Genomic DNA, 7265 nt, shown 5'->3' with positions numbered 1-7265 from the left:
GTGTGGGCAGGTGCAGTCGCATGGGCACCGGCAGGCCCTGCTGTCTCCCCCAGGAGGGAGAGGTAGGCGAGGCACAGCCTGAGCGAGATGCAGGGGTGCCGGAGCCTGGCGGCAGCGGCACCCCTCGGAACAATTGTTCCGAGCTGCTGTGGAAATGTGCTGGGCAGAGAGTGGTGACGGCATGGCGCGCGGGGCCTTCGGACCTGCTGAGCAGCAGCATCCAAGGGCCTGGCGCCACCCGACCCCTCCCGCTCGGGTCAGACTGGGGGGCACAAGCTGCCGGGGCCTCTCAGCCTTCACTCTGCTGGGTAGGGTCTCCCGCCAGGCGGCAGGCTCTCGAGTCGGACGGTCCATGCGGGGTGGAAGCACTTTGCTCAAAACAACAGCCGAGGCTGGCCAAGCAGTCCATCCTTAAACGGACCAAGAGTGCCCAATCAATCAGAGTACAGCTGGGGCATCCCCTGGCAGGCCACCCTGCACAGGGGGAATGCTGACTTAGCGTCCCTGCCTGCTCCCGGGGCAAGCAGACTCGGAAAAAAGGACCATCGGGAAGGGGCTGAGAGGCAGGTGCATACCTGGGCCCCTGGGGGCACCGGCGGGCAGGCCTGGGTGCTGCCTTCCCCGTGTCAGCATCGCCAAACTGCACGGAGGTCTAACTGGGCAAACTCGGAGAAAAAGGACCATCGGGAAGGGGCGGAGAGGCAGGTGCATACCTGGGCCCCTGGGGGCCCCGGCAGGCGGGCCCGGGTTCTGCCTTCCCCCATCTCGGCATCACCGGACCTCACGGAGGTTTGACTGAGCAAACTCGGAGAAAAAGGACCATCGGGAACAGGCTGAGAGGCAGGTGCGTACCCAGGCCCCTAGGGGCCCCAGCGGGCAGGCCCGGGTGCAGCCTTCCCCCGTCTCAGCATCGCCGGACCTCACAGAGGTCTAACTGAGCAAACTCGGAGAAAAAGGACCATCGGGAAGGGGCTTAGAGGCAGGTGCGTAGTACCCGGGCCCCTGGGGGCCCCGGCGGGCAGGCCTGGGTGCTGCCTTCCCTCGTCTCAGAATCGCCGGACGTCACGGAGGTCTGACTAACCCTCTCCCTAGTAATCCAGAGGAAAATGACCCCCCTTTCTTGTATCCGTAGACACGAGGTGACAGAGGGGACCCAAGGCATGAAAGTACACGACCTCCTGGAGCCCTCGCTGGGATCAGGGAGGCAAATGGACCCTCATCGGGACTTCCAGGGAAGCTCGGCCATCTGGTCACCCCATAGGAAAGCATTGGGTGCGACCAGATGGCCGAGGGGATCGGTGCGACCAGATGGCCGAGGGGATTTGTGCGACCAGATGGCTGAGGGAAAAGGTGCTACTAGATGGCCGGGCACGAAAGGGAAGCCATCTGGTCACTCTGTGCCCCAACGAAAGAGTGAGCGGGTGCCGGGGCATGGGGGACAGGAGGCCCAGGGCCCCAGCTGGGCCCCAGCCATGGAGGCTGCGAGGGGGACCCGACGGGCCCTCCGACCCGGGGCCCGCAGACACATTGACAAGCAGGGGAGGCCTGCACGGGACCAACAGACTCCTGTCCTGGGCCCTTGGTAGAGCAGCAGGCTGGGGGATTGGGCCCAGGGCCGGGGCACCCGACCTGCGGCCCGGCGGGGCCCGTGGACTCAGCCGGGGCTCCCAGGCCCGGAGGCGTAGGGGACGCCTCCCCGGGCACTCCGGACCCCGTCCCAGGCACCCTGTCATGCGGAAGGACCGAGGACAGAGCCCGGGGTTGGGAGGCCGCCCTCCCCGGGGCCCTCAGGGTCCCCGGCCGGAGCTCCTGAAGCCAGCCAAGCAAGGGTAGGCTCCCTAGGTACAACAGAACCCCTTCCCGGGCCTTTGGCAGTGTGGGCAGGCTGGGGGACGGGGCCCAGGGCCGGAGCACCCGACCCGGGGCCCAGCGGGGCCCCTGGACCCACCCAGGGCTCCCAGGCCCAGAGGCGCAGGGGACACCTCCCCGGGCACTCTGCACGCCGTCCCGGGCACCCTGCCATGCGCAGGACCAAGGACAGAGCCTGGGGTGGGGAGGCCGCCTTCACCGGGGCCATCAGGGGCCCCGGCCGGAGCTCCTGAACCCAGCCAAGCAAGGGAAGGCTCCCCAGGCACAACGGAACCCTGTCCTGGGCCTTTGACAGTGGGGCATGCCGGGGGACGGGGCCCAGGGCCAGAGCACCCGACCCGGGGCCCCGCGGGGCCCCTGGAGCCATCCAGGCTCCCGGACCCAGAGGCGAATGGGAAACCTCTGCGGGCCCACGGGACCTTGTTCGGGCACCCTGCCACGTAGCAGGACTGAGGAAAGAGCCTGGAGTGGGGAGGTCGCCCTCCCTGGGGCCCCTGGACCTAGCCCGGCAGGGGGAGGCTCCCCGGTCCCGCTGGATCCCATCCAGGGCAGCCTGCCACGCGGCATGCCCAGGGATGGACCCAGGGCTGGGGCAGCATTCTGGCCCCTCCAGCTGCCGGCTGAGGACCGCTAGGCCGAGAGGGGTCCTAGAGTACCCTGTCCCTAGTAATCCGGAGGAAGGCTACCCCCCTTTCTGGTAACCTGTGCGCACCGCAAGACTAAGGGGACCCTAGGCGCGGACGCGCCCGACCTCCTGGAGCCCTGGCTGGGATCGGCAGGCAAATGAGCCCTCATTGGGACTTCCAGGGCAGCCCGGCAAACTGCGACCAGATGGCGGAGGGGAAAGGTGCGGTCAGATGGCTGGGACCGAAAGGACGCCCATCTGCCCTCCCCAAGCTTTCGCAGGAGGGCTCCCGCCTACCCTTGCAGGGTGCGGGGGCTGCAGGGCACGGGGACTGCAGGGCTCGGGGGCTGCAGGGCTCGGGGGCTACAGGGTTTGGGAGCTGCAGGGCTCGGGGCTGCAGGGCTCCGGGGTTGCAGGGCTTGGGGGCTGCAGGACTTGGGGGCGGCAGGGCTCTGGGGCTGCAGGGTTCTGGGGGCTGCAGGGCTCGGGGGTTGCAGGGCTCGTGGGCTGCAGGGCTCGGAGACCCCATGCTGGGCCTCAGTCATAGGGAGGCCCGCAGGAGCTCCCAAGGCTCGAATGCCTGGGTACCCATGGAGCCTGTCCCGGGCACTTTGCCTCACCGCAGGCTGGAGGAGGGAGCCCCGGATGCCGGGGAGGTGTCGTCCGGGCCCAGCCCATCTGGCCCCCGCCTGAGAACCGCCATCCCCTGGAGGGGCGTCCCGGCATACTCTGCACCTAGTAATCCGGAGAAAGGCTACCCCCTTTCTGGTAAACCATGCACACCGAGTGACAGAGGGGACCCTAGGCGCGGAGGCGCCCGACCTCCTGGAGCCCTGGCTGGGATCGGGGAGGCGAATGAGCCCTCATCGGGACTTCCAGGCTGGCCCGGCCATCTGGTCGCCCCATTGGAAAGCATTGTGTGCGACCAGATGGCCGAGGGGATTGGTGCGACCAGATGGCCGGGACCGAAATGAAGCCAATGTGCCCACCCCGAGTCTTCACGGGAGGGCTCCCGCCTGCCCTTGCAGGGCTCGGGGGCTGCAGGGCACGGGGACTGCAGGGCTTGGGGGGCTGCAGGGCTCGGGAGCTGCTGGGCTCGGGGGCTTCAGGGCTCCGGCGCTGGAGGGCTCCAGGGCTGCAGGGCCCGGGGGCTGCAGGGCTCCAGGGCTGCAGGGCTCCGGGGCTGCAGGGCTCAGAGACCCCATGCTGGGCCTCAGTCATAGGGAGGCCCGCAGGAGCTCCCAAGGCTCGGATGCCTGGGTACCCATGGAGCCTGTCCCGGGCACTTTGCCTCACCGCAGGCTGGAGGAGGGAGCCCCGGATGCCGGGGAGGTGTCGTCCGGGCCCAGCCCATCTGGCCCCCGCCTGAGAACCGCCATCCTCTGGAGGGGCGTCCCGGCATACCCTGCACCTAGTAATCCGGAGAAAGGCTACCCCCCTTTCTGGTAAACCATGCACACCGAGTGAAAGAGGGGACCCTAGGCGCGGAGGCGCCTGACCTCCTGGAGCCCTGGCTGGGATCGGGGAGGCGAATGAGCCCTCATCGGGACTTCCAAGCTGGCCCGGCCATCTGGTCGCCCCATTGGAAAGCATTGTGTGCGACCAGATGGCCGAGGGGATTGGTGCGACCAGATGGCCGGGACCGAAATGAAGCCAATGTGCCCACCCCGAGTCTTCATGGGAGGGCTCCCGCCTGCCCTTGCAGGGCTCGGGGGCTGCAGGGCACGGGGACTGCAGGGCTTGGGGGGCTGCAGGGCTCGGGAGCTGCTGGGCTCGGGCGCTGGAGGGCTCCAGGGCTGCAGGGCTCGGGGGCTGCAGGGCTCCAGGGCTGCAGAGCTCCGGGGCTGCAGGGCTCAGGGGCTGCCGTATTCGGGGGTCTTGGAGACCCCACGCTGGGCCTCAGGCATGGAGAGGCCCGCAGGAGCTCCCGGGGCCCGGACGCCCGTGGACCCATGGAGTCCGTCCTGGGCACTTTGCCTCCCCGCGGGCTGGAGGAGGGAGCCCCGGACGCCGGGGAGGTGTCGTCCGGGCTTAGCCCATCTGGTCCCCGCCTGAGAATCGCCATTCCCTTGGAGGGGCGTCCCGGCATACCCTGCGCCTAGTTATCCGGAGGAAGGCTACCCCTCTTTCTGGTAAACTGTGCACACCGAGTGACAGAGGGGACCTTAGGCGTGGAGGCACCCGGCCTCCTGGAGCCCTGGCTGGGATCGGAGAGGCGAATGAGCCCTCATCGGGACTTCCAGGCTGGCCCGGCCATCTGGTCGCCCCATTGGAAAGCATTGTGTGCGACCAGATGGCCGAGGGGATTGGTGCGACCAGATGGCCGGGACCGAAATGAAGCCAATGTGCCCACCCCGAGTCTTCACGGGAGGGCTCCCGCCTGCCCTTGCAGGGCTCGGGGGCTGCAGGGCACGGGGACTGCAGGGCTTGGGGGGCTGCAGGGCTCGGGAGCTGCTGGGCTCGGGGGCTTCAGGGCTCCGGCGCTGGAGGGCTCCAGGGCTGCAGGGCTCGGGGGCTGCAGGGCTCCAGGGCTGCAGGGCTCCGGGGCTGCAGGGCTCAGGGGCTGCAGCATTCGGGGGTCTCGGAGACCCCACGCTGGGCCTCAGGCATGGAGAGGCCCGCAGGAGCTCCCGGGGCCCGGACGCCCGTGGACCCATGGAGTCCGTCCTGGGCACTTTGCCTCCCCGCGGGCTGGAGGAGGGAGCCCCGGACGCCGGGGAGGTGTCGTCCGGGCTTAGCCCATCTGGTCCCCGCCTGAGAACCGCCATTCCCTTGGAGGGGCGTCCCGGCATACCCTGCACCTAGTTATCCGGAGGAAGGCTACCCCTCTTTCTGGTAAACTGTGCACACCGAGTGACGGAGGGGACCTTAGGCGTGGAGGCACCCGACCTCCTGGAGCCCTGGCTGGGATCGGAGAGGCGAATGAGCCCTCATCAGGACTTCCAGGCTGGCCCGGCCATCTGGTCGCCCCATTGGAAAGCATTGGTGCGACAAGATGGCCGAGGGGATTGGTGCGACCAGATGGCTGGGACCGAAATGACGCCAATCTATCCGCCCGAGTCTTCGCGGGAGGGCTCCCACCTGCCTTTGCAGGGCTCGGGGGCTGCAGGGCATGGGGACTGCAAGGCTTGGGGACTGCAGGGCTCGGGACCTGCTGGGCTTGGGGGCTGCAGGGCTCCGGCGCTGTAGGGCTCCAGGGCTGCAGGGCTCGGGGGCTGCAGGGCTCCAGGGCTCCGGGGCTGCAGGGCTCGGGGGGCTCGGAGACCCCACGCTGGGCCTCAGGAATGGAGAGGCCCGCAGGAGCTCCCAGGGCCCGGACATCCGGGCACCCTTGGAGCCCGTCCTGGGCACTTTGCCTCGCCGTGGGCTGGAGAAGGGAGCCCCAGACGCCGGGGAGGTGTCATCCGGGCTTAGCCCATCTGGTCCCCACCTGAGAACTGCCATCCCCAGGAGGCGCGTCCCGGCATACCCTGCCCCTAGTAATCCGGAAGAAGGCTACACCCCTTTCTGGTAAACCGTGCGCACTGAGTTACGAAGGGGGCCCTAGGCGCGGAAGCGCCCGAACTCCTGGAGCATTGGCTGGGCTTGGGGAGGCGAATGAGCCCTCATCGGGACTTCCAGGCCGGCCCAGCCATCTGGTCGCCCCATTGGATAGCATTACGTGCGACCAGATGGCCGAGGGGATTGGTGCGACCAGATGGCCGGGACCGAAATGACGCCAATCTGCCCGCCCGAGCATTCGCGGGAGGGCTCCCGTCTGCCCTTGCAGGGGCTCGGGGGCTGCAGGGCACGGGGACTGTAGGGCTCGGGGGCTGCAGGGCTCGGGAGCTGCAGGGCTCGGGGGCTGCAGGGCTCGGGGGCTGCGGGGCTCCGGGGCTGCAGGGCTCGAGGGCTGCAGAGATCGGGGGCTGCAGGGCTCCGGGGCTGCAGGGCTTGGGGGCTGCAGGCCTCGGGGGGCCCGGAGATGCCACGCTGGGCCTCAGGCATGGGGAGGTCCGCAGGAGCTCCCAGGGCCCGGACACCCGGGGACCCATGAAGCCCGTCCCGGGCACTTTGCCTCGCCGCGGGCTGGAGGCGGGAGCTCCGAACGCCAGGGAGGTGTTGTCCGGGCTTAGCCCATCTGGTCCCTGCCTGAGAACCGCCATCCCCGGGAGAGTCATCCCGGCATACCCTGCCCCTTGTAATCCGGAGGAAGGCTACCCCCCTTTCTGGTAAACCGGGCGCACCGAGTGACAGAGGGCACCCTAGGCGCGGAGGCGCCCGACATCCTGGAGCACTGGCTGGGATCGGAGAGGCGAATGAGCCCCCATCGGGACTTCCAGGCCGGCCTGGCCATTTGGTCGCCCCATTGGAAAGCATTGCATGCGACCAGATGGCCAAGGGAATTGGTGCGACCAGATGGCCAGGACCGAAATGACGCCAATCTGCCCGCCCGAGCCTTCACGGGAGGGCACCCGCCTGCCCTTGCAGGGCTTGGGGACTGAAGGGCTTGGGGACTGCAGGGCTCAGGGGGCTGCAGGGCTCGGGAGCTGCAGGGCTCGGGGCTGCAGGGCTCCGGGGCTGCAGGGCTGCAGGGCTCGGGGGCTGCAGGGCTCTCGGGCTAAAGGGCTCCGGGGCTGCAGGGCTTGGGGGCTGCAGGGCTCGGGGGCTCGGAGACCTCACGCTGGGCCTCAGGCATGGAGAGGCCCGCAGGAGCTCCCGGGGCCCGGACGCCCGGACGCCCCAGGACCCATGGAGCCCGTCCCAGGAACTTTGCCACGCTGCGGGCCGG

Source organism: Triturus cristatus, chromosome 2_2 (assembly GCF_964204655.1).
Source record: "Triturus cristatus chromosome 2_2, aTriCri1.1, whole genome shotgun sequence".
NCBI classification, from domain to species: domain Eukaryota; kingdom Metazoa; phylum Chordata; class Amphibia; order Caudata; family Salamandridae; genus Triturus; species Triturus cristatus.
The sequence above is the reverse complement of the archived record's forward strand: the minus strand, read 5'-3'. Positions refer to the sequence as shown.